General features: G+C 56.2%; 1 protein-coding gene across 3 annotated transcripts in view; it reads right to left on the bottom strand.

Annotated features, from left to right (window-relative positions):
* The window catches only part of LINGO1 (leucine rich repeat and Ig domain containing 1), a 128,632-nt gene that overhangs the window by 47,775 nt on the left and 53,775 nt on the right, over positions 1-27,082 (bottom strand). Inside the window, exon 3 of one of the 3 annotated variants that reach the window (XM_013194144.3) lies at positions 3,265-3,423. The exons of the other annotated variants lie outside the window; for them this stretch is intronic. The gene's annotated coding sequence lies outside the window, so the exon portion shown is untranslated. The remainder of the gene's footprint in view (positions 1-3,264; positions 3,424-27,082) is intronic. 3 annotated transcript variants of the gene reach the window in all.

Below are 27,082 nucleotides of genomic sequence, written 5' to 3'. Positions count from 1 at the left end.
ACAGCCCCACTGCAGGACCCCCTGTGCCCCCTGGCACAGGGACACAGTGCTGGGTTGGGCAGCCACCTCTCACCCGCCTGTGAGCTCTCCAGAAGCAGTTATCACTCAGGATGGCCAAGGGAAGCAAATACATCTCATTTCCAGAGGCACTGAGCGCCCTCAGTGCTCGCTGGCTTCCCACCCAGGTGCTCCTGCTCCCAGCCCTTGGCTAGCTCTCCTCACACCTCCTCACGTCCCCATGAGGACGGCGAGGGGCTCGGAGAAGGGGAGCAGCCCTGCTGCCCCGCCAGCCCCCCGCACACACGGCAGCCATAACACAAATCAATGGCACGCCGGTCGCTGGGTTTTATCCACGTTATCGACTGCACTTCCTTATGAAGTCTCATACAGAGGATCTTAGTGATCCCAGAAGCTACCAAAATAAGCCTTTGACGTTAAGAAAACAAACAGGAGCAAACCAGCAGCTCTGCTTCGGGGAAGGTAACCTGTCCTTTGAAGCACGGCTGGGCAGAGGTTCTAATATTGCCCCAGAGCCCGGAGAAAGCACCGAGAACTGGGAAACATCTTGATTAATTTTTCTTTTTTTCTTCCCCTGCTATCACACATCAGTTGTTTAAAAAACCCTAAAAACATGTTTATGAATTTAATGTATTTAAATAGCTCCAAATCTGTTTAGCTAGGAAGGAAAACAACTCTCCCACCCCAAACTTCCCGTGGGCTGGGACCTGCTTTTCAATCGCCCACCCACAGGCAGCATCTCAAGCCCCCCCTTGGGCTGAAAAGCTTCTTTTGGGGACAAACCAGGGAGAAGATGTACGTGGGGAGCATGGGGGGTCCCATGAAGTGTGGGGAGGGGGCTGCTCGGCCGTTCTCTACCAGAGCCCTGAGCAAGCCTTCTCCATCCCCCGGGGGGATTTGGGGACACCTGGGCAAAGGGGCCAGCTGAGAGAGGGGACACCAGAAGTATTTGTATGTGGGGAGAGCATCCGGGGCAGACTTTTAAGGAAAGATAGGGAAAAACAATGAAAAAAGTCTTCCTTCCTCCTCCTCCATCAGCAGCTTTCCACCAGGAGTATCAATGCAGCCCACCGTAACTGCACCGTTGTTCCATTTTTAATTAATGAAAGAAAAAACTAATCATTGAATTAAACTTCTCATTACTCCAGCTGAATACCCACTAAGTAAATTTAATTACTGTACGAATTGGGTTTCTCCCTGCCTGTTTCATTAGCTACTGATAAAGACGGGGCGGGGGGAGGGGGGGAGGGAAGATGGGAACAGGGAATGCAAGACCAGAGGTTAGTGATTCAGCAGGTTTCAGGGGCTCGGGGAAAGACCCCTGCATCCCTCCCAGGGCAGGGATTCCTGTGGGATAAACCCAGCCCTACAGCCCCGGGGGACGGCACACGACAGCCCCGCATCTGTGGGGCTGCCCCACAACCACAGGGTGGTCTCTGTCCCCAACTCCCCCCCCAGCCGCCACTGCCATGCCCTGGGTTCGAGCCGCTGGTGAGATTGCACAGCCCTGACCCCGCTGGCTCCCATCACTGGGCTCGGATCCACAACAGCCCTCGATGCCTTCCGACCTCGCACAGCTCCAAGTTCTGCCTCCAGGACGCAAGCAGCAAGCTTCAGCCGGGAGCTGGCGCTGACAGGAGCACGTGGAAAACACAAGGACGGGTGGCGAGCACCTGCTGCCCACCACAGACCAGGACACCTGCCCGGTCCTTTGGGATTTTCAGCCCTCCTGCCGGAGCAGGCATCCTGTGCGCCCGGGCTGCCAGGAGCCAGGGAGGTGCCAGCAGCATGCCCCTGCTAGGAAACGGGTGGCAAACACGTCCCTGCGGCACAGGTTTGGGTTACGGCACAGTTTGGGGCCTCTCCTGCTCTCTCCGCTAGGATCCAGCTCCTCACTCCTCCTTCCTAAGGGCACGAGCCAGCGTGGGGCAGGCCCAGCCCCACAGCACAGCCCCATGCCAGCCCCCGCTAGCACAGCCATCTCCCTTGCAGCACTTCTGCAACATTAATAGGGTCACATTTGGGATAAGCTGGGGATGGAGAGGGGGTAGGACATGAGAAGTGCAGCCTCCGTCTCTAATGAGGCAGCCTCGGCTTTTTCTTTACAGTAGGAGGGTTTCCCGGGCACTAACAGCGATGGGGTTTGGGGAGTGCAGCCGGATCAGCTCCTCCTTGTTGCTGCTCAATCCTGACGTGGTGCCCAGCAGGGCCAGCACCGCTCAGGTGCCCCGTGGCCACCGTGGGGCCACCACGGCCCTGAGGCTGGGTGCCACGGGCAGGAGGATGCTGGCTGCTGGGTGGGCTCGGCATGGCGCGCTCGCCTGGCAGGCGGGAGCTTTCCGCCAGAGCTAAAATTAGCTCCCGCAAAGCCTCTTCTGCCATCCCCTAAGTCGGTGGTACAACATGTTCTGCCACCGCAGGCTCTTCCCAAGCTCGCTCTCACTCAAGAAAAAAAAATAAACCCGCTGCGTAGCGCATGCCTCGCGGATCAGACGCCCGCGCAAAGCAAACAACCTCGCGGGTTTCGCAGCCGCCGCCTCCCCGCGCTGCTCTGTGGGCACAGCATCACCCTCCTGCCTGCTGCTCGGGCGCCCGTGCTGCCCACCGCCCCAGGAGCTGCTGCAAAACCCAGCTTCCAGCCCCAGCAGCCACGTATTCCAAGGGTCTGGGCTGGGAAACCAGCATTTGGTTGTGGTTTTCTTTGCCTTCTTTGAGTTTTGGTGGCCAAAACGGAGAAAGGTAACGCAGGTCGGTGGAGATAATACATTATTTCCTTGGATAAATTTTAAAGCCCCAGTAATAAGCCGGGGCTGAATGAAGCACTGTTTGGTCTGAAATGAAGCTTTCATTTTGTTTGTAGGTGGCTTCCCCCCCACACACTGGGAGAAAAAAAAAGCTAGAAAATTTTCAAAATGAAATGTCATCTCGAAGCAGATGGCTGAAAGGTTTCATTTTGAAAATGTCAAAATCAAACTTTTCACTGTTTCACTTTTTCTCCCCAGCCAAAACCGCTTGCTAAATACAACCTGAATTCGTGAGCGGTTTCTGTTGACTGAAACCTGAATTATTCGGTGCATAAAGTCTCCAAAGCCTTATTTTCTTTTTTTTTTTTCTGCAGGTCTTCATACGAGCCCCCGCTGCGCAAGCTGCAATGGGGAGATGCGTGCGGGGCAGGCGGGGCAGCGAAGCCCTGCAGCACCCCCTTCTCCTGGAAGGGGCACGGGGAAGGCCGACCCCAGGACCTACCGTGGCAGCAGACCTCGGTGGCTCCGGCTCCGTGTCGGGTGCTGGGGGGGCTTCCCGTGCAGCGCAGCGACGTGGGGGTGCCGCGGCCCCGGCTGCGAAGGGCAAGGTCCTGCCCGGCTCATGGACCCGGCGCGGAGCAGCGGGGCGCCTCGCTCAGCCCTGCGAGACAGGAGGGGAGGGAGAGCGTGAGAAGGGGCTGGGGGGACAGAAACCAGCGCCGCAGTCACCCCCCGGAGCCCGCAGCTCCTGGCCCCACGTAACCGAGGGCGTGGGAAGGAGTGGCAGCTGGGGAGATGCCCAGAGGACTTTGGGGTTGTAACGCACAGGAAAAGAACCAAACTATTTAAAACATGCTTTAAGTTTTCTTTCTCTTCCTCCCTCAAGTTACCCCCCAGTGCTGACCCAAAGCCCTGCATCTCCCTGCGCTGCAGCGACTCCTAACGCTCCCCATGAGCTGCGGATTCCCGGGTGCACCAGCAGCGTGTAACAGAGAGGAGCAGAAAAAATCAGATTCAGAGGATGGTCTAAAAAAAAAAAAAAAAGAAAAGAAAAAAAGACACCAAACCTTTAATCCAACCTAAAGTCACGGCTATAAAAATCTGGTTTATGTTCCACGAGAGGCCAAGCAAAGAAATCATATGCTGTAAAACGTTACAAAAACAAGAGCTGACACCGAAGCCCGAGATCCAGAGGCCACGTGCAGAGCCCAGCGCAGAGGCTCCAACTCGTTCCCTTTCCCCTCCTGCCTCTGGCTCCGTTTGGGGGCAGCAGCACGCAGCCCCCCTGGGCAGCGCTCCCCTCCAGCACGAGCATGTGCCACCAGATCCCGAGGCCGGTGTCAGAAAACCTGTTCTTGCGCGATCACTAGCCCGATTGCTGGATGAAAGAGGATTAGACGGAGCTTAGGCTAAGCACCTCAACAGCATCAAGCCATACGGCGATGCTCAGCCATTGCTGCCGCTTCGGTAACACACAGACACATTTATCTGCCCAGAGAGAAAGCCCCTGCTCCAGGGCCCTCCCCCGCATTAACCACCCCGGGAGGGATGAGGTGAGGCAGCCAGGGCTCCCCAAACCTCACGGCTGAGCTCTGGGGGGCGCAGGCAGGGAAAGGGAAACTAAGGCAGGCGCCAGTGGGTGCGGAGCAGGCAATGCCGCGGCAGCTCAGGAGCCCCTGTGCCCGAGCCGGGCAGCCCCTGTCCTGCAGGGGCATCCCATCGCCTGGAACGGGGCTTCGGGAAAGAATATTAAGTAATCCATCACCAGCATTAAAAACGGCCAGTTTTGATGTGTTTGAAAGAACACGTCTCCCTCCGAGCCCACTTTTCAATTCAAGAATCTCCTTTTTTTTTTTTTTTTTTTTTTTTTTTTTACCCCGACTCCCCACTCTGCTACCAAGCCTGAAAACTCACTTTGCATCTCCGATGCCTGCTTGGAAATAAATCCTTCGGATCCTAAACTGAACCTTCCCAATTCCCCTCCTCCCTCGAAGGAACACAACACCCGGCCAGCCTGGAAACGTGCTCTTTGCCCAGCCAGGACAGCGGGGTATGAGCAGGATGGGCAGGGAGCGGAGGCGTGGGAGGCAGCAGCCAGGTGGGATTTGGATGCACTGCCTACGGAGCACCTCTTGGTGCCAAGGACATGGAAAATACACAGTTTGTACACAACCTTTATCCCCGAGAGGCGCAAATAAGGAGGGAGCAGGGCTGGATCAGGTGCGGGGAGGCAGCTCCCAGAGCTTCAGGGAAGGCTCCTCGGGGACATCGTGGGCAAGACGAGGGGACTGAGGACACGCCGAGCACCGCTCGGGGCACTGAGGGGGCACATCCAGCACAGGCAACAGGGCAGGAGCACCGCTCCTCCTGCCTGCACAGAACAAACTCAGATCTAGCACAGAGTATTTATGAGTATTGAAAAAAACGCCACGCCACAGGGAATAGCGGGGCTTTCTTGTGGTTGGCAGCCGAGTGAAATAAATCTATCCACTGGGCATAAATTGTTTAAGCAAAAATCCCTCTCACCGTGAATATTTTGCGTGAAAAAATAGCAACAAAAAGGGAAGGAAAACTCCGAACCCTCATCATTTCTCTCCTCAAGGTCAGAGCTGTTGTTCTCTCCCGTGAAGGAGAAAACCACCTTTCGCTAGCGAGTGTAGCCGGAAGAAAGGAAACATTGGGGAGGCACGCGCGTCGCTGCCTGGACCGGCCTGCCTGCTCGGATTAGGCTGGATCTCTCTATTTAACAGGGGATTCTCCTTCAGAAGCGAGTTGTGGGGATGCTCAGCAGAGTCCCCAGCACGTCCGGGATGGGACCTGGGGACGGGCAGAGGCACCCGGGCTAAGGGAGGCATCGGCTGCCGAGGCTCCAGCCCTCAGGGAGCGCAGCCACGTGCCAGAGCCACGGATCCAGAGCCTCCTGGGTTATTATGCAGAGCCTGTGCTAAGGCTGCTGCTTTAGTGCACTGCAGGCACTAAATTAAGGGGACGTTTACAGCCCACAATGCAGGGAAGCAGCTGCTGAAGGTGGACACGGTGAGAGGCTTCACCTCGGGGTGGGAGGCTCCACGCAGTGTAAGCCAGGAGGGCGCGAGGAGGGGAAAGGAGCCTTCCTAGCGCCCTGCGGGGCAGGACAGGACATCCCGGGGCAGCAGCCTGCTCTGCTCACCCAGACAGGGCTTCTGAGACATGCCCTGCTCAGAGGGGGGTGCAGAGAGAGGCGAGGAGAGAGCACGAGCACCTAATGTCCCTGAGGGACCAAGGGGTAGGTTCCAGCAGGCACACCCGGGGGCTCCGCTGCTGCCACCGGGCGTTTGGGGGCAGAGGGAACAACGGGAGGGCACCCGAACAGGGCAGCAAGACCCCTCTGCTCACCCGCTGGAGAGCACCAACAGCATCGTCCCCACACCCCTGCAGCCTGGTCCTGTTTGGGGAAGTTAACGTGCTTTAATTTACATCCCGAGTGCTGCAGCGCCTCGGCCAAGAACAACTGCTGCTCCTTCGTGGCTTCGGAGATGTCATCCTGCCAGCAGAGCTGCGGTCCCGCAGCTCCCTGCCTCCGGGAGCCAGCTGCTCAGCCCCAAAAGAGTCCCTGCACTTGGCAAAGCCGTCAGCAGAGGACGATTTTTGGCTTTTGTCCCACAGCAGGTCAGACCACTGGGTCAGGAAGCGCCTCTCCTTTGGCCTTTAAATGTGCAGCGGGTGGAGTTTCGGGGTCCTGCACCCTGAACGTCCGGCCCCAAGCCTGGAGCAAAGGATCCTGCTGCCTCAACCCAAGTCTGGGCAGCGGGCCCCGGGGTGAGCGTGTCACAGGGCACACATCCTACAAGCCAGGGGGAAGCCGAAATCAGGGCCGAGGGCTGTTACAGGGGCAGAGGTGGCTCAGACAGCACCAACGCAGCTTTCCGCTACTTTGCGGCCAGCCACCCATCCCGCAGCCCAGCTGGGACATCCATGGGCCACTTCAAGCGTGCTGGTAACACCGACACTTCACAAGGCCAGCTCAAGCAGCATCGGGAGAGTTATCATCCAAATCCAGGTGGCTGGACTCTAGCCCAGATCCTGGGCAAGTGGTTAAAGTGATCGGCATTTTTCTGGAAAGAAAACTGCTGCGCCATACCCGCCGCCCATCTTCGGGCCCACGAGCTGCATGGTGGCAGAAGCAGGGCCGCCTGTAAGCCAAGGCCACGGCAGCAGTGCCTGCAGCTGCAGGGAAGCCCCTCGTCTCCTGCAGCCACTGATAATGGGGTATTTGGGGCACCGTGGCCCCCTCGAGCATCAATCACCCTACCACACCTGGGCAGCTCTTGCCGCAGGACCGGGGAGGGGAGCACCCTGCAGGGATGAGGCTGAATTGCTGGTCCATGTGCCCAGGCTCAGACTATTTCTCCCCAGGGGTTACATGATGAGTCTGTTCCAGCTGGGAACAGACCCCAGGCTCACAGGACGGTCTCAGCTCGAGGTCTGGGTCCCACCCATGTGCCTTCACTCCTATGGGACACAGTAACAATGCCAGCCCAGAAGGCAGCATCCTTCCCTGACTACAGACCCTGAAATCACGAGCAAAAGAAACTAAAAGCAGACGTGTCCTGGTGAACAGAGCGCTCGAGCAGCTGCTGAATGCTGCCAGACAGACCCCACACGCTCCCCAGGGCAGCTCCCAGCCCCAGACCTCAGTTTTCAGCCCATTACACCACACTTCAAACAGAGGGCAGCTTTACGTGCGGGCACAGGGGTGTTGGAGACCAGTTAGTGTTTAGGAAGAGATGAAGGGGTAACTTCAGTCCTGCCCAACAAACCAGCACAGCCCAGCAGCCCCACCTACTCGGTTCAGTCACATCGCCCCGAAGACCAGTGACCAAGGATTTATAGGCTGGGGGGGGGGGGGTTATGGCTTCAGGGTTATTTCACACCGCTCCGGCCCCAAAGAGCGCAACAGGCAGGGACCTCGGGGAACCAAGAGGTCATTCAGGAGTGGATTTATCTTCATGTCCCATACGTAACCAACCCGTGCCAAACGCTCACCTGGGGTGCCAGAAGGGAAGCTGCCAAACTTGCTGAGCCGCAAAGTTGAACCGTGCCTAGCTGGGGATCCCAAACAGGGTAAAATCCACATTTAATACCCATTATCCTAACATCTCCCCATCTGTCCACTTCCCTCACATGCCTGTAACTGCAGTGTGCCAGGGCTGCCTGATATCAATGGCACTTTAATTTCATCATTCCCAACTTATTTAGAGCAATTAGGAGGCAATGAGCACTCGCCGGGGGCCAGGATGCACTTGAACAGCATCCAAGGGTTACCGCAGCATCGCGGGAGACCTTCAGATGGAATTATCCATCGGCAGAAAAAACTTCAACAACAAGTAAGGCAACCCACAAAGGGAGGATAGGGTTTTTTCTTGCTCCTATAGGTCCCTTTTTAATTTGAAGTCAGCTGACAGAAATATAAAGAGATGATATTCCTCATTTAATTAGCGAAAAGACAGCATCTCGGGTTGGAAGACAAAGACGGATGCTCTGCTTGGAGAAACCAGCGGGGGAGCACAGGGATTCCTGCCAGGTCCAGCACCAAACCCCTTTTCGGGGAGCCAGTTTTGCCATCGATTTCTCTGGGTGCAGAGGTAAAAATCGAGCAGTTCTGTAAATTCTACAGGCAGGCAAAGCAAAATGGAAACCATTCCTCCCGTGTGGTCTCTGCTGTGTGACAGGAGAGCTGTGCAAAGCCAGTGCCACCACGAACGCTACCAGAAGGCAGCCAGGCTCCCCGGCGTCCCCATTTCGTGCGGGGCAGGTGAGCTGCCGAGGGAGGGGATGGCTCCTCGCTTCGCCTTTCGCCACATGCCCACACTCCTCCCGCACAGGCTCTTTAAATGCCTGCCTGCGTGAGAAAAGCAGTGGCCTATTTTTTCCCCGAGCAGCTCGGCGCAGCCTCCACCTCGCACACAGGTCTTATTTAGGATGCTTCAGACGCATCCGGAGGGACTCGGGGAACAAGCTGTGGAGAGAGAAGACCGAGTGGGCAACCTGAGTCACTTCATTGCTTACACAAGTGTACATAAGCATCTTCCATTTGAGCAAAACTCAGCGCAGCTCCTGACGACTCCGGGGACCGGAGGAAAGCGCATCTTCTCCGGCACACTCTGGTGATGCAGAAGAGCTGCACAGCACCTTCCTCGTCCGGGCTTCCCCAGAGAGGGACCATCCCCACAGCCCCAGCCTCCGACCCTGGCAATTCCTCCACGGGGAAGGAGGAGCTGAGGGCTGCAGATGAGCTTCCTCCCGAGGAGGGGAAGGCAGAGCGGCGTGCGCACATGAGTGCCGCACGTGGGGAGAGAAGACAAGCACAGGAATTGCAGGAGACCCCAATCCAGAAGAAGGAGACAGCCTCAGCCTTGAGCCCTGGCCTCGAGGAAGACACAGATTCACAGATTCACAGATTTTTCTAGGTTGGAAGAGACCTCAAGATCATCGAGTCCAACCTCCGACCTAACACTAAGTACTCCACTAAACCATATCCCCAAGCTCTACATCTAAACGTCTTTTAAAGACCTCCAGGGATGGTGACTCCACCACCTCCCTGGGCAGCCCGTTCCAATGCTTAATAACCCTTTCGGTAAAGAAGTACTTCCTAACATCCAACCTAAAACTCCCCTGTCGCAACTTTAGCCCATTCCCCCTCGTCCTGTCACCAGGCACGTGGGAGAATAGACCAACCCCCACCTCTCTACAGCCTCCTTTCAGGTAACTGTAGAGAGCGATGAGGTCGCCCCTGAGCCTCCTCTTCTCCAGGCTGAACAAGCCCAGCTCCCTCAGCCGCTCCTCGTAAGACTTGTTTTCCAGACCCCTCACCAGCTTGGTCGCCCTTCTCTGGACTCGCTCGAGCACGTCCATGTCCTTCCTGTAGCGAGGGGCCCAAAACTGAACACAGTACTCGAGGTGCGGCCTCACCAGAGCTGAGTACAGGGGCACAATCACTTCCCTCGACCTGCTGGCCACACTGCTTCTTATACAGGCCAGGATGCCGTTGGCCTTCTTGGCCACCTGGGCACACTGCTGGCTCATATTCAGCCGACTATCCACCAATACTCCCAGGTCCTTCTCGGCCAGGCAGCTTTCCAGCCACTCATCTCCCAGCCTGTAGCTCTGCTTGGGGTTGTTGCAGCCCAGGTGCAGGACCCGGCACTTGGCCTTGTTGAACTTCATGCAGTTGACCCCAGCCCATCGCTCCAGCCTATCCAGATCCTCCTGCAGAGCCTTCCTGCCCTCGAGCAGATCGACACACGCACTTAGCTTGGTGTCATCTGCAAACTTACTGAGGGTGCACTGGACGCCCTCATCCAGATCATCAATAAAGATATTAAAGAGGACCGGCCCCAGTACCGAGCCCTGGGGGACTCCACTAGTGACCGGCCTCCAGCCAGATTTGACTCCATTCACCACAACTCTCTGGGCCCGGCCATCCAGCCAGTTTCTAACCCAGCGAAGCGTACGCCAGTCCAAGCCCCGAGCAGCCAGTTTCTTGAGGAGAATGTTGTGGGGAACGGTGTCAAAAGCCTTACTGAGGTCAAGGTAGACCACGTCCACAGCCTTTCCCTCATCCACCAAGCGCGTCACTTGGTCATAGAAGGAGATCAGGTTCGTCAAGCAGGACCTGCCTTTCATAAACCCATGCTGACTGGGCCTGATCGCCTGCTTGCCCTGCAAGTGCCGCGTGATGACCTGAGCTGCCAAACAAGGGTCTCCGTGCAAAGATCCCAATCCTGGCGCTGAGCAGGGTCACGGCCAGCCAAGGACACGGACATGCCCTGCCCAGGGCACCTCTCACCTCACCGCTCATCGGTGCTGGTTTACGCACCGAGAGCACCAAGCCTCTGCTCACCTCCCAAGCAGCACAGGCACTCCCTGTGCAGTCTTTCCAACAAACCTCCATCCTCCTGCAGGGCGGGACTACAGCCTTGGGCTCCCCGGGCTCTCCCAGCCTCACCTTTCTGTTAGGACTGGTCCCAGAGGCACCGCAACTTCAACAGCAAGGGGGGACTCGGATGCCCTGAGCCAGCCTGGAATAAAAGCCCAGCCATCACAGCTGCGAGCACTAATGGCTTCTTGTCGCTGCACCGTGGTGACCAGCAGCTCTTTCATCTCTTTTCATCACCATCTTTTCCATGGGATAAAAGCCACAAAGTGCTATCCCATGCAGCCGACGTGATTTCAGCAGCCACGTGCACAGCAGCTCCCTGGGACGGCAGGGAAAGGGGTCAGGGGAATGTATGGAAAGCGCCAAGATATGAACTGCTAATAAGATGTATTTTCAAATGTCACCAAGTTATCATCCATTGATCTCGCACCAGAAGCTTGACTCTTTTTCTGTGCAGTATTAATCCACGTCACTCACACTTTCTGGCAACTGCAGATTGAATGAGTGCCACCATGCTAAAATTAGCTATTACAGTTACTGAGTGCGAGGGGCCCAATCCCACAAGGTGCTGAAGGGCCACTGCAGGGAAACAGGGCCTTCGCCTGCTGGGAGCCCCCCTGCAGGTGTAAGCTCAGGCACCTCGGGTCAGGCCCCTGCAGCGGTGTGGGACAGGGCCACGGGGCTCGGCGGGGAGCAGGCTCTGCCCTCCGGGTCACAGCCCAGAAGCTGACCCGAGTCCAGCTAGGAACAGGAGTTAAGTCCTGCCCCGAATCGTGGAGATCCCAAGGAGGGGAACATTTCCAGCCCCATGTAACTAAGGCAAGAGCCTGCCCACCCCCCAAGCCGCTGCAGGCTCTCCCAGCACCCGTGCCACCCTGCGCTGCCCCCGGTGAGATGCTCCCCCTGCAGCCGCACGGCCCTTCTCCCCTCTGCCCCAGCCAGGGCAGGGACATCGGTCAGGGCAGGGTGCCAAGGACACTGCCGAAGCCTCACAAGTTCCTTCCCCTCCACATCGAGACTGCCACAAACCTCCGAGCACGTTCGGGTAGGGGCTCTAGGAGCAGGGAAGCCAAGTTGTCTAGCAGAAGGTTTCCCAATAGCTGAAAACGCTCCAACGGGGCTTTGGCCAAATATTTTAGATCCCTTTTAAAAACAAGGCCAATCCATAGCTGCTTCTAACGATCCACCTGACTGTTGTGCACTGAGTGCTAATAGAGACAAGTTGTCTCCTTCAGACCACTATATCATGGCTGAGAGCATCAGGAGGGGAAGATGATGGGCTCGGAGAGGAAGAACATCCTTCCTCTGCTCCCCTCCAGCTGCTAATAGGAGTGCCAGAGCTCTCCGAATGCCATTACATCAGTGCAGCACAGAAGCAATAAAGCCCTGGAACAACACATTACATATTCACCGAACTACACGCCACACAAAAGACTGTCCCCAGGACACCGCACGAGAACCTGAAATAGCAAAGCCAAGGGCTGTAAAAGCACCGGGCTGGGCAGCCATCCACGGCGCCTGCAGCTGGCGTTAGGGCACGCGGGAGCCGGGCACGAGGGATAATCCAGCGACTGCAGCTCGCCCAAGGGAGATAAAACACTCAGCCTCCTCTGCCGGAAGTTTGGGCAAGCCCCAGTTTTTGGGTACAGAGTCTGCAGAAAAACCAGCATCCAGACGAGGAATGCAGCGACCAGGGTGAGACCTGGCTGCTGCCTACCTGGCACCGACCCGTGATCCCCCCGACTCCTTTGTTTTCACTTCCAGAACTTAAAAATTTCGCTCCTGTGCCCTGGACCTTTTCCTGCCCGTGCTGCACACACCTGGCTGCTCCCTCGGCACCCCGCTCCGAGCCCCTCGCAGGCTCAGGGCACGCTGGCACAGCCGGCCGTATGGCGAGGTCACCGGGCTCCGCTCCGCCACCACAAAGGCCATCAAACGTACCTCGGCTGGACAGGGGATGTCCCCGCTGGCCAGTGGGGCTTGGCAGAGGACAAGCTGACAGATGTGCTGGGACAGAGGTGGAGAACTAGAAGGGGTCAGAGGCAGCTCAGGGGGGCCCCCATACGCGCTACTGCTGGGGAAGTGCAGCCACTCGGCAAGCTTTGGGCTGCATGTTTCCCCCGGGCTCAGGAAGGACAGTTTTGCTGGGGCAGCACAGCTTCGCAGGAAGGTTCTGCCCTTGCCAGCGAGCAGGGGAGGCTCGGTTGCCCTTTGTAGTTAAGCTGCTGGAGGGGCATGGAAAAGCCTCATCTAAAAGCACCCCCAGCTGGATCCTATCAGGGAACGCAGCCGACAACACGGTGAGTTAGGGCACAATCAACGTGCATGATGGGGAGGGGTTGGGACACCTGCAGAGTCCACCACCGCCTCATGAAAACACCCCGAGGGTCCCTAACCCACCTCTGGGGGAGCCACACAAGCCGGCAGGGCTGAGCTGCCAGCCCCGTGGCACGGGGGCCCCATCCCTGCCTACGCAGCCGGGGGGGCAGCACACGGAAATGCAGCCCCCCGACATTCGGTGAGTTACTGTGTCACACCAGCGGCTCTGACCTTATCACTACTCTCCTTTTTTACTGGCTGCCCGTTTCCTCTCCATCCCCACAGACTCATTAGAAAGCAAACGGACCTGGAGACGGTTCCGGCAGCCAACACGGCGGCACAGCGCTGGAAAGGTCAGAGACGAGGGGGCTGTGCCAAGGCACTCCCAGGAGGACAGCTGAAGCAGGGGGAGCCCTGGGGCAGGGTCCCTGGGGGGGCAGGGACCTGCCCCGCAGCCACATCTGCCCCCAGACAGGCCAACGAGGCAGGACCTGCACCTGCAAGCACCCTGCAGGAGGCTCGGTGGGAAAACCTGCGCCAAATCCCCACAACGCAGGCGCAGAGCCCAGCCCCCCAAGAACACCAGAAGCCATGCCCTTGGCAAGGCTGGGTGTCCTGAGCAGCACAAGGAGGGACCAACGCACGCAGGCTGGGCCGGGCTGCCCACACCAGCCCAGGAATTACACACACAACGCATGAAAAGCCCAGCTCCAAGGAGGCACGCAGGGAACCTCGCGCAGCAGGGAAGCTGGCACCTCTCCGCAGCTCTGCTGGGGGGCAAAACTCACCATAACACTTCAGAAATGCACCAGGAGGCAGCGAGGGCTGGCTGCTCCCTCAGACAGGAGCCAAGGAAGCCATCAGAGCCAGAGCAGGGGCCACCAACAGCCAGGGACAAGCTCCACACAGGCAGGAAGGGAAGCAGCCCGAGGTGCACCCACCTCCACCCAAGCTCAGGGGGCTGGGCTTGAGCTTACCAGCGGCTCCTGGAGCACCAGCTGGATGGCACGGGGGCTCCAGGGAGGGCTGCTCAGGGCAATTAAGGCCAATTAGCAGGGGCCCAGCTGCCCTGCTTGGTGTCCACCCTCTTCTCCTTGGCATAGCACAAGACCAGCACAAACCAGGTGCATGTTTTGGAGGCGAAGCCACAGAAGCGTTTGCTGGGGCCCTCTGGCTGGCTGTGAAGTGCAGGGCAGCCACAATAAAATAAAATAAATAAAGAAAGAAAATAAAATAAAAACACCCAAAAGGCAGAAAAAAAATAAAGGGTCACAAGAAACAAGCAGCCCGAAAGCCCCCAAGAGAGAAGGGACAGCAGGAGGCAGAGGTGCCCAGCAGGGGCCAGGAGAGCGGAGCCCCTCGTGATGAACACCAAGGGTTAAACGCTGCAGCAGCGACTTTCTGAGAAATGGAAAATATCACAGCTCTGGCAACACGTACTCTGATTTTTCTAAAATAATGTTACATTTTAATGTTAAAAAAAAAAAATCTGGATCTGGGCAAAGGAGTGCATTGACATTAGTGACAGATGGGATGGAAAAATTTTGTTTGGAAAAAATATCGTCTTTTGAGTCACATGCGTGCAGTAAGGAAAACAAGTTAACCCCTCCAGTCCTCCTCCAGGAGGAGCTGTGCCACAGCACCGAGGAGCCAGGTCCTGGTGGCAGAGGTGGCCCTGTGCCCGTCCCGGTCGGTCAATAGAGGCCAAACCTGGACCTAGCAGAGGAAGGGGGAAATGCCTCAAAGAAGCCTTTCCTTTCTTATCCAGCCCTCCCCATGAAACCCAGGCGGCCTTGCTCAGGAAAGGTTTTATCATGCCAGAGGTGCTGGGGCTGTGCTGAGCCCTGGGAACCACTCCAGCACCCCGTTCCCACCGGGAGCCCCAGCAACCCTTGGACACCATCGGCCATGAGTTACCTCAGAGCTCTGCAGAGATGAAAAACGTTAGAGACGAGACCCAGGGAAGAAGAACTGAGACGGGACCTGAAGCTCAGGATTTGTGTTTGCTCGCCGAAGGTGGGCAGAGAGGAGGAGAGAGGGGCAGGAGGAGGGCTGGGACGCAGCACGGGGCAGGGGAAGGAATTACAAAGCATTTGCCCTTGTGGTGCAACCGGCTGGAGATGAACTCCCACCGCTGCTGTTTTGACAGCCCGAACGCAGTCGCTCGCACAATATCTCTGTCTTGTTAAAGGTAATTACAGTTCTTCCTGTGTAATGAGATGGTTTTTAAAGGCCATTCAAAAGAAATTTTCTATAATGAGGTTAAGGGTTTTATGGTGTTATACATCAAGGGAGCTGGTAATTGGTCGGATCCAGGCAGCATCCTGAAGCAGGGAGATAGGAGGGTTGGTGAATAATAGGCTAGCACGGAGTGCAGAGTCTCCAAAATGTTTTGGTTCTGCAGGAGAGGGAGAATAAAAGTGGAGGAAGAGAGAGAAAGGAACAGGCAGAGACTAAGCTGACAAGACTAAAAGTTGGCTGCTGTGCTGCTCTGGGCAGGTTCGGAGGGGCCCCATGGGAGGAGCAGGACAAGACGAGCAGCAGGTCCCTTGGGACAGCGTTTCTGCTCCGGGTGGGCAATGCTGCTCTGCCTGCTGGTGCTGGGTGGCAGCCACCCCGGTCCCCAGCAGGCAGCAGGGAGAAGCTGCACGGCACGGCACGGCACAGCTCGGCACGGCTGCAAGAGCTCGATGTGGCTGGCGCAGCCTCACAACCCCCCCCCATCCTCCCCATGTGCAGGAGGAGGAGCAGAAGGCGCTGCCCATGCAGGGGTCTCTGCGCTGCGCACGGGGGCACGCTGCAGGCAACGGGGTGCCATGGTGAGGTGCAAACCTCTCCGGCTGCTTGCTCTCCTCCAAGTCCTTGCGCAGGAAAAACCCAAGCGGATCTGGCACCCAGCACTCAGCCCGCGCCTTCCCCAAGCCCTCCAGCGCCGGAGAGCTCCTTGCTTGTTGTTATTTCTGCTGCTGCTGCTTCCGCTGCCTCCCATCTCTGCTCCGCCAGTGGGATCATTATTCCTGGGCATTTAGCGGCAGCTCCCCGGCTCTGCTGCAGGCCTGCAACATTTCTCCGTAGATAGAAAAAGCTGGTGGTGGCTCAGCCACTGCTGGGGGTGAACAACGGGGAGCCGAGCTCAAAGAGCGGCTATTTTCGTGCCACCCCCAACCCGCGAGCCCCAGGCACTGGCAACTTCAGAGCAAAGCTTGTTCTCTCGGGATCTCCAGCCCACTTGTTTGCACTGAAGAGGCAGGAGTAGCAGTGGAGAGACAAGTACCTGAACTCTGGGAGGCTTAAGTGCTCGTCTGATTGAAAAATCAGCCTCTAGATGTGTGGAGGTTCACCCACCACTTGTGCTGGCGGTGCTGAAGGAGCCGGACAAGTGTGCAGGTGATGGCAGGGGAGGAGGCTCTTTGCATCGCTCCCACCTCTGCTGCGAGGACTGCTGGCTCGGGTGCTTAGGAGGGAATGGCTGAACCCTAGTCTTGCTAATAAAGCTAAATTTTCCCTCGACACATCAGCTGAACCTTCTGTGAACTTCTGAAGATGTTTTAGTGGGGGCTTTTTCTTGCTTTGTTGCTCATTTCCCAAGTGTTATCTACCCACACATCTGCTTTAGGGGCTGTAACTTGCTCTTAACAACGGCCAGCCCCAAGCCTTGGGGTCTCCTACCGGCGTCTCACTGGGGCAGGAGAACTGTCTTCCCAAGGGATCAACTCCAGCCAGGACGTGTGGGGCTGGAGTTAAAGCCCTTTGGAAACCTGGCACAGCTGGAGGTGGGAATTTGCAGCAAAACCCTCCGCAGATGCAACTCTGCGCTGTTGCACTGCCGCTGGAGGAACTGCCACCACTGTCATCACCTGCAGAGAACAGGGCCACTGGTCTCGTCCCCACCATTTAGCACCTATAAATTGCATGCTGAGGAAGGAGCCAGGCGCTGCTTGCGCGGTGCGAGAGGGGCTGAGCAGCAGATGTGATGCTTCTGCGCTTGGGAGCGAGCGCGAGCCTGGCCGGGCTTCTCCGACCGCCTCTCCATCACCGTGCGCCTGGGCTCGGTCATCAAGCACCGGGCTGCGGGCATGGGGTGGAAGGAAACAGGATTTTTCTGAGCGCTGTCGGCTTCCTGCTCCCGCGATCGCACAGAAGGAAAGGAAACGCTTCCCCGGCTCTAGGTTTCAAACCACACTGAGTGCATTTTGCAGGATGCCACCGGTCGCTGGGTAACAAACACGACTTGCCTTATTCTGCCCGAGGAGTTGCATTTAATAGCCTGCCTATTTATGTGTTTTTAAAGACCAATTAAATATTAAAGGCATTTAGCAAGGTTTAACGCTGCAGCGATTGCAAGAGTTTGGACGCCGGCGATGCCAGTGCGGGTGGTTTCAGCGAGGAGGTGCAACAGGAGCCCTGCGCAGAGCCCCAAGGGCTGCAGAGGGCCCTTTTGGGCATCGTTTTTGGCACCACGTCTGCTGTGGAGCTGGGCTAGGTGGGTGGCAGGGTGCAGAGACTGTCGGAGAGGCACCCACCTGCAGCACACATCCCCACCAGGATGTGGACGCTTTCAATCGTGCACCAAAACCTTCCTCCACTCTGGAAGGCTGAAATCACAGCCACTGCATGAATAGGACTGGTTTGGGAATCCGTCGACTGAGTGTGTTTTCGTCAGTAAATACCGGTTTGTTGAAATTCAAAGCCTTCCCCAAAAGGATCAATTGTGACAAATTACCCATTTCACAAAAATTCTGGGGAAAAAAAAGCTCGTAGGGGTCAAAATGTCCCATTTTTGACACACTCAAGATGAAAGAAAATCAATTTTTTAGGTTAATAAATCTAAGGTAATTTATAGTTTTGCAAAAAGAACTAGAAATGAAAAGCAAGTATCAAAATGTTTTGAAATTATTTAAAGAACCCTATTCAGTGGAATCAAAAAGGTGGGGCTTTTGTGAATTTTACGTGTCTGTGGCTGGTGGGAACCCCTCTCTGACACCTCCTGAATTGCAGGGGTGGGGAGACGCTTCCTCAGCGGGCTCTGGTCTCGCTGGCGTGACCTCGCATTGATTCCTGCTGCTACCGACATCACAACGGAGGGAGGGGAGGGAAGAGGCTCCCCTGCCTCAGCCTGTGCTGGTTACACACGGCGCTGCTGGAAGTCACTGAGAGGGCTCCGGGGCCCCATCTGGCTGTCTGGGGGCTCCCGGCTCAGCAAAGCCCACGCAGCTGGACTGATGTCAGCACGGCTCTGCTGAGCAGGTAGCGGCTGTGCTTTCCTTGCCCTCCTCGGATGCGGCTGTGTGTCCCCAACCCCACAGCACCACACCCAGGCACCCGCCCCGGCGGCGCGCAGGTGGGCCGGCGCTTTGCGATAGGCATCTGGGTGAGGATAAAGGCGGCAGAAGGGGAAAAGAGGCTGATAGAAATAAACGAGGCCGAGATAATGAAGCAGCAGCCAGCGTTTCTAGCGATGAGTAATAGGCAGGTAGATCAAACAGGCGCCCTGTTAGGGGTAGAGGCAGCGAGCCGCTCCCCTCCCTCCCCGCGCGCTTCTTCCCCCTCTCCCTCCCCTCCTCTCTTGCCCTGCTCCCCCTGCATAAATCTTTCATCCAGACTAACGTCTCTCTTCATAAGGAGAGAAAGAATTAAATATTTCACGAGACTGCAGTCAATCTTGCGGGGCCCTTCTGTTGACATTTCAAACATATATTTGACATTGCTTTCTCATTCCCTCCTGGTGGAGCGGAGAGCTCTGCAGAAAGCCCATTACCCTCCGCGCGGAGGGGACGCCGTGGGCTGTGTGAGCCGCCCTAATGGGAAACGAGATGGAGGCAGCAGTCCTTTACCTCCCTCCGTACCCAGCCTTTTATCCTCATCCTTCTCTGCCTCTCCCTCCCCGGCTCTGGGAGCACGGGCAGCTTCTGGGCTGTTTTGTCCCTTCCGTACGGCACAGGTCGAGCCCTCGCCGTGCCCCAGGCAGGACCGAGAAGCCCCCAGCTCAGGATCAGGCATCCTGGGGGAACGAGGCGTCTTCCATGAGCCGCCCTTTGCTCCTGACACTGCTCCAGGCTCTGCACCAGTTCCCTCCCAGTGCACCTCACCACCCCTCCTTGCTCAGGGGGTCTCACCCGCCACCGGAGCACCGAGGGCAGGGCAGCCTTCACCCCACACAAGAAACAAGGGAGAAGAAGTGCTGAGGGACACTTCTGCCCCAGCACCAAGATTTCCAAGCACCTCTCAAACACGTAAGCCATCTCCAATAGCTTCCCTGGTACCAGAAACCCCACTGCTCTCCATGCTGCTGCCAAAATCTCCTGTGTCCCTCCTGCATCCCAGGAGGCAAAAAAATGCAGCGCTCCGAGTGTTTGCGGCCAGGCTGGAGACGGCAGGGTGACACGTCCCCTCCAGCCACCACGGGGGGATGCGTGCACGCCAGGACCACCAGCAGCTCGTGGCATAGACAGGGGGAGCCCATCTCAGCCCCTAAATCCCCCAGCTCGGCAGATCCCGGTGCCTGCAGGGGTAACGGGGGCAGTTTCCCCTCTGCAGCGCAGCAGCAAGCGGCCGCAGGCTGGTGGAAGAAGGAAGGCGCAGAGCTGGTTGCAAAAGCTGGGTGGATTCGCAGAGCCGTCTCCTCTTTAATGAGGTTTTACAAATTGTTTCTGAGGTCCTACAGTTCCTCTGGTGTGTCAGTTGAACAAATCCCATCCTTTTTTTAAGTTCTGCGTTTAAAGATACATTTAATCCCCCTGTTAAAATATTTCCCGATTCCTAATAAAATTACCAAACTAAGATTTTTATCTAGTTCTACCCCTCTGACTCAAACTCTCCCTGTAACCTTTGAGTCTTCCTTAGATCAGCGGAGCTTGATGTTTGCAGATCAAAAGGAAAGATTCATGATCACCGGTATTTCCCCTGGAAACACCCGCGACCCACACAGGCTCACGTAATGAGATCCAGTGGCTGGAAGTCAAAGCTGGGAGCTGCAGAGGAGATACCATGCTTACGAGGAGAAGAAATGGAGTGGCAGGGCTGTCTGCTGAAATGCACGCCGCTCTGCCCAGCGGGACCTCGCAGCCCAAAGCAGAGGTCCCAAAAGCGTGATGATCCCCCAGTGCTGCCCACAGTTCAGTGGGGGCGCTGGCTTGGGCAGCCTGCCCCCATCGCCCCCTCCCCGTGGTCCCTGCAGCCTCCGGGGGCTGTGGGGACCAAGCAGTGGCTGCAGGGACACGCGGGGATCGTCGCCAAGCCCGGGGTGGAAGCCTCGCGGGAAGGTCAGCCGAGATGATCCCATCGATTTCTTCTGGCATTAAAGCTCCAGGAAGAGAGGAACGCCTTACGCCGCAAGGAAGTATTTTGCAGCGAAGCGTTTCTGCGCCAGTTCCCTTCCCTGCTAATTTTTTGCTTTGTCAAAGATACTGGAAAGTATTTCTTGTGACTGACAAAGCAGTGGAATTTATGAATAGACAAATTAAGAATAAAGAGGGAAGAAAGAAGTCTGTTGATAAAAAAGCTGAATAATTCAGCCGAGGATCAGTTCCCCGAGTCGATTCCCCCAGAATTTGAATGAAATAATTTTTACTTAAAGTAAGTTTGTCTTTTGGGTTGAAAACCTGCGAGCCGGAAAGCAACATATTTGCATTTTGCTTTCCAATACATAAACTGAGGCTTCATTTTGTAGGCTTTCTTGTTGAATAATCTGCTCTAATTTAATTGGAATTTGAATCCTATAAAAAGCATTTTCTACTTAGTTTTCTACTGATCTTGGGTATTGAGATTTTGAGATCTGAAAAAGCAATATGTCTGTGTTTGCTATTATCATACTCAGAGGAGCTTCGTTGTTTTCGCTTTTTCTACTGAATAATCTGTTGAATCTAAAATGCAGTTTTGACTTAGCTCCTTATTGATATTTTTATTTTAAAATGTTATGATACAAAGAGCAATTTGTTTGTATTTTGTGCTGGGAAGTGCTTTCTGTTGAGTAACAGGGGGGCTGATCCTGTCAATGTTTGTACGGGAGTAAGCAAACCAACAGAATTACTCACACAATTAGCTTTACCTGGCCCCAGCAGCCAGATATTGGAAATGCGGGTGGGCATCTTCCGGGCAAATTAAAAGGATGCAGATGCCTAGTCTTTCTTGGCTTCTCTCTGCATCTCCAGGTGCCTAAATACCTTTGTAACTCTGGCCCTACGACTGTCGTTGCACAGAAAGTCGAAAAGGCTGGAAAAAAGAAGTGAGGACACGGGCTGGGGTTGGTTCTGCAATGTGTGCAAAGCCCGTGCCCCGAGTCCTTCGCTCCCTGGCCTTCGGGTGACGCGTTCACGGCGGAGCATGGCTAGCGGGTGTCCACACAGGACCGAGGGGACGCTGTGGGGTGGTGCTGAGTGCAGAAACCGCGCTGGGATGTTGCAGGACCTGTCCCACACGTGCTAGCACGTGCTCAACAGGCATGGGGAGCTGCTGGCATGGCAGCTGGTGCAGGGCCTTGGCCAGCTTAGAACTTTTGCCTATAAAATGGATTAGTTTTTTCTGTTTTAGAAAGGCCTAAATACAAGGCTGCAAACTGTGAGCTAAGAAGGAAACAAGACTGGAGCAGGGCAGCTGGTGTCCCTCTGGTGCTGCCGGGGCCTGGGGCTGCCCCTCGCCGGGCGAAGACGCAGGGCCGTGGCTTTAAGACAGTCGCGACACGCTGACCTGCACAAGCAAGCAGCCACCACGGCTGAAATCAAGCAACTGAACGCACCTGAATCCCTCGGTGGGTCTGGGCCAAAGCCCTGCCTGGAAAAAACAGACCTGTCTCATTTACCAGGCTCATTAAGCCCATGCCTGGATGTAAACCCTGCCGTGGCTTGGAGCGGCTGATCAGTGCCAGGGCAAGTACAACCTGGCACGTAATGTAATCACAGTAGCAATCAGAAGGAATTAAAATGAATTTATACACGTAATAATCGCTCGGCTCTGGGTTATCAATAATACAGCAGCAGCTTGCGGAGGAGCGAGCGAGTCCGCGCCCCGCTCCTGTTCTGCAAGGTAGATCATAACTCACAGCAGCAGGCAAACACTGCTGCCCATGAGCGGTGGCAGCTCGCTGCTTGGAAACAAAATGGACAGCAGGAGTGCTAGGGGGAATAGAGCATTTTATTCGGTGCATCAACAGAAATGGATTAATATAAGACAGTGATCCTTTGAGCAATGGCTGGGTAAAATATCGCCGAGAGGACAGGAAAGCTACATCGACTGTGAAATAACTCCAAAGGGCAATATCATAATTTTGGTATCATTTCTGTCCCATGGGTGTTATTTCACCACTCCTGTCATCCAAACAAAGGTATGCAACGCTACAGACCCAACTCGCCGCCTCGCAGGCTTGCAAACAGGTTCCTGCGTGCCGGGGCCGCGGCACTGGCGGGCATGGGTACACGCGGGGCCAGGTCCCTGCTCATGGCCCACGGGAGGCTCGGGGCTGCCTTTGGGTGAAGGGTTCCCAAACAGGGGGCTGCTCCTTCGCTTTGATGCCTCCCTGCTTTGAAAAGCAGGGCTGCGACTCGCCGGGGGCGAGGGGAGGAGAACCACCGCGCTCTTCCCGTTCACCATCAAAGCGCAGCGAGCGCCGGCTGTGCTCAAAGGCTTGCAAGGTGACGGCAGGAGGAGAAACGCACCGGGAGGACAGGAGAAAGCCGAGGGGACACGGGGAGGCTGCAGGTGCACGTGGGCTGGGAGAGGCTGCCAGAGCACCACGCTGCTTTTGCTAAGCGGGATTTTGCCCCACCTGCCTGCTCGCACGTGTGCCGCCGCGGCCAGGCACCAACGAAGGACGCGGGAGCCACGCGGTCGGCCTGGATTCAGGATGTGTCCCTGGCACGCACGCACGCTCACACGTCTCTGGAACGTGCCGCAGCAGAAAGCCCGTGCTCCAGGCTCCAGTCAATAAGCAGATGGCTCCCCAGCACTCCCATTTTACAGCGTTACAGCTTCTGCTCGGCTCACGCAGCAAACATTTCCTGGTTTATTGTGTGAGAAAAGGTGGGCAAGGTGGCTTTGCAAAATTATAAATTTCCTCCTTTATCTGTTTATCGGACGTTTTCATGGGGGAGGGAAGAGCCTTTCAATTTTTGATTTACATCCTGCAGGACTCGGATTTTTCCCTGGATCCCAGTGGGCTCTAGCTTCTGTTTGCTTCTCTCCAGATTGTGATAGCTCTGTCGTTCTTCGTGGGGAACCGGGAGATGGAAGGCTGTTATGCAGACATCAAGGGGTTGCGATCGCATGCTGGTAAACATGAGAGCAAGAGGGATTTCTGATGGTATTAGAAACCACAAGATATCTGCAGATGGGAGTGTTCCTGGAGGCACTGGCTCTGGCTGTTAGCGGGGAGATTAGACCTGGCGTTATTCCCAGCCCTGGGGTCACCTTGGAGGAGGTCCCCGTGTCCCACCACGTCCAGTGGTGGCACCCCTGAGCCCTGGGCACCCCCACAGGGATGGCTCTGGTGCCTCCCACCCTCTGCCAGAGCACCACTTGTTCCCACTGGGCCTTACAAGCTCGGGAACAGGGGAAGGAGATGATCTGAAGGAGACAGCACCATGCCTTGCTTTACATGTACTGCAATTACCGTGCTGGCATTTTCCCTGTGTTCGGAAGAAAAATGTCAATAAGGAACAAGTTATTAAACCAGCAAGAGAGTGGAAATGGCAAGAGCTCCCCGAGGCTCGGGGCCGAGCGTTATGGCAAACGCAGCCCGTTCCTACTGTCCCTGGGCTCTGGGGCGTGGGGCCGGGGCTTGCTCCCGCTGCCCTCCCTCCGGGACAATCCTGCTCTGCAGCACCGTGAGGCTGTGTCGGGACAGCCAGGTCCTGAACTGGGCTGCCCAGCCCTGCAAGGCACTGCAGGACTGGTGAGAGTCCGGAGAAGAGCCATCAGGATGGTCTGGGGCCAGAGCACGTGGCACAGGAAACGCTGGGTTTTCAGCCTCCAGGCAAGACCTCACTGCCCTCCTCGGCTCCCTGCCATCCTGAGGCTGCCCCAATAACCGGAAAAGTATTTTTCTCTTTTAATGAGACTTTTCTGTCGTTTTTACTTGCCTTTTCCTTTCCAAGCCATTCCTTGGTGCCCCGCTGAGCTTTCTGCCTTCACCAGCAGAGCCAGGAAGACCCCAGGGAGCGACATTTGGAAAGGAAGCCAAGAAATTCCCCACCATCACTCGACCTGGGGGCTTCTGCATCAAGCAAAGCCCTCAGCAAAGAACACCTCGGGCACCCAAGATGCCAGAGAAGACTCCACCACGCCACAGGGTGCAAGCAGGGTGCCCGTGGCACCGTCCTGACGGGATGAGGCAGCCCCGAATGCACCCCTGCTCTCCTGCACCCCCAGTGCCTCCCTCTCCCTGTTTTTAATTACCGAAGCAAAACAACAAAAAAAAAATTGTCACCCTCCAGGAATTAATTAATGATTCATGTTGGAGCCTTGGCAAATCTCGCTGTGCAGAAGTTCAGAGCAGGAACAATAAGTCTTTGGCAAGGAGAAGGCGAGCGGCTCGTGCTCGGAGGCGTATGGTGCGGGGCACTGGCGGTGCCGCATTTCGAGCGGGGCCTCCAGCAGGGGTCCTGCCACGGCCACACGTCCCCAGAGCCCAGGGACGAACGGAGAGGTTCCTGCCGTCATCACGGGCATCCTGCACCAGCGCTGCCACGTGCCTGTGCCCTCCCGAAATCCTGGGCCTGGGCAACTCTGACTTTGTGTCGCAGAGATTTAGGGCAATGAGAGGTTTTAACTGCAGTCCCTAGATGTCGTGGGACATGGACTTGTGAGGCTGGTGCAAACGGGGCTTGGGTAATTGGCGTTGAAAGCCAGGTATCGGGGAGATGGTTTGTCTTCCCCGCCAGAGGTGGAGGCTGGGACGTGCTGGGGCTGATTCCCTACAAATGCACTTGGCTGTCTGCTGACGGCCTCTTCCAAACTAAGCCGTGGTGTGCAGGACTGCCAGGCAGCCCCGCAATCCTAGCAGCACACAAGCTGTCGCTTGTTATTTAGGCAAAAAAAAAAAAAAAAAGACCTGAGAAGTGTCTTTATCCCTATATGCACACACAACACCGACGTGCTCACGCACGTGTGCCAGCGATGCCCTGAGCGACGGGCAGCCCGGGCAGCTCTGCCTGCAGCTCCGCTCTGCTCCGCTCAAAGCCCCCAGCCCCCAGCATCGAGGAGCCTGCTCGTGCTCAGTCACCTCTCAGCAAAGACTGAGGGAAGAGGTGGGTCATTCTCTCTGCATCCAGGAAAAGAAGACAGAAGTTAACCTCCACCCGAATCGCCAGCTGCCGCGGCCGTACCAGCAAGGGGCAAACACCAGCACCCGGGACAGTCCCCCAAGGACATCTCCACCCCGGAGAGGTGGCCAGCCCAAAGCCATAAATCTTCCCCGACGTTAGCTCAGGACACACACGGCTCCCCAGCCCCCTCGGAGCCTGCTCCGGGGCTCAGGTGCCTCTTTGCAGGGAGCGCGTAACAGAAAGGCCACAAATTTGGCAGAAAATGCAATATCCGGTCTGGGCGAGACTCCTAAATTAAAAGTTTTGTTTTGCACTGAGTGAAATGAATCAGAATCATCTGCAGAACAGGACTCAGGAAAAAAAAATCGAGCCCTCACTGGGAAACATTTAGGCATTTTGCTGCAGTAAGGGAAAAAGTATTTCATTTCTCAAACACCGAACCATAAAAACATGTTAAATATAACCTGGATATTAAATTAAAACATAAAAGTCAAAACATGTCGAATCAAAGAGATACATTTGAATTTCCTGGACACTGTCAACAGACGGAAGTCAAAATGATTTGCCTCAGCGCTCTCCCAGCTGAATGCTCGCTCCGTGGCTACGTGCTGGTTCTGATAATGCAAGCTGATAAAAAAATGTATTTTCCAATGGAAAATTGTAGCCCTGGTACCCTCGGCCTCCATTTCCAGAGCATCCAAGGTTCTGCCTGGTGGGGATGCAGCCCTGGAGAGCAAAGCCCTCCCGGCCGCAGGGGACAGCGGTGACATCCCTGAGGTGCCCGGTCCCCCAGCAGCACCCGGAGGTCTCCAGGGGCTCCTGTCTGTGCCGCTGGACGGGCAGAAAAGCCTTGCTGTGGGCTGTTAAGCATTTGTGCACGGCTTTGGAAACGGCGAGCGTGTCGCCCCGCTGCGACTACGGATAAACATGGCGCGGGCAACTGGAGCGCGAGGGAGCGCGAGGCTGGAAGAGGAGACGGGGATGGGCAGCCCGAGGCATTGTCCTCATCGCCCAGCAGTCCCGTTCCCCTGCCCCGGGTGCTCCTGGCTTGCCAAAAACCACATCCGGGACAGGATGCTCCAAGCTGAGCAAGGCAAAGGCGGGGAGGATTCCTCCAGAGCTGCCACAAGTTGCCGGGATCGGGAGCACCTGTGCACGCAGCGGGGAAGAGGAATTTCTCCAGACGTTATCCCGGAGGGGCTGGGATGTGGCATCCCAAGGCCAGCAGGAGCCAAATCCTGCCCGGGGAGATGGGGAAGCACTGGGAGAGCCTGAGCAGCACGAGGAGGGTTAACTCACAGCCATGGGAGCAGAAAATGAGGTTCCAGTTATTAGTTGATTTATTGGTCTGTCCTCAATTGGCACTCAGAACTCAGAAGAAAATGTTCCACTCCAAAGCATTAAGCATCTTCAAAGAGCAGAAGCATTAAAAATTGAAATCATAAAATAGACATGTAAATATAGCAGAGGTAAACGGGGCAGTGAGGAGCGGAGCCGAGCTGAGCCTGCGGGGCAGGGAAGCGGCCACGGGGTGCAGACGCTTGGGGGCACTGGGGACGGGTGGGAGCCACTCACCCCGTGCAAAGACACCCCAAAAGCTGTGGGGTCACACCCAGGGCTCCCCCTTCTCCCATTCTCTTCTTTCCCGAAGGATTTGAAGCATGGCACAAGAGGTGGAGCAGGGCTGGGGGGACAGAAGGGACAGAAGGGGGAACAGCAGGAGATGAGCAGGGAACCCAAGACAAGCTGTAAGCGGGCTGCCAGCCCCTCCCAGCGTGCCGAGGCTGGCCGGATGCTCGGGACACGTTATTTATTTCTGTGAGGTT

Source organism: Anser cygnoides, chromosome 11 (assembly GCF_040182565.1).
Source record: "Anser cygnoides isolate HZ-2024a breed goose chromosome 11, Taihu_goose_T2T_genome, whole genome shotgun sequence".
Taxonomy (NCBI): Eukaryota; Metazoa; Chordata; class Aves; order Anseriformes; family Anatidae; genus Anser; species Anser cygnoides.
The sequence above is the reverse complement of the archived record's forward strand: the minus strand, read 5'-3'. Positions and strand labels throughout refer to the sequence as shown.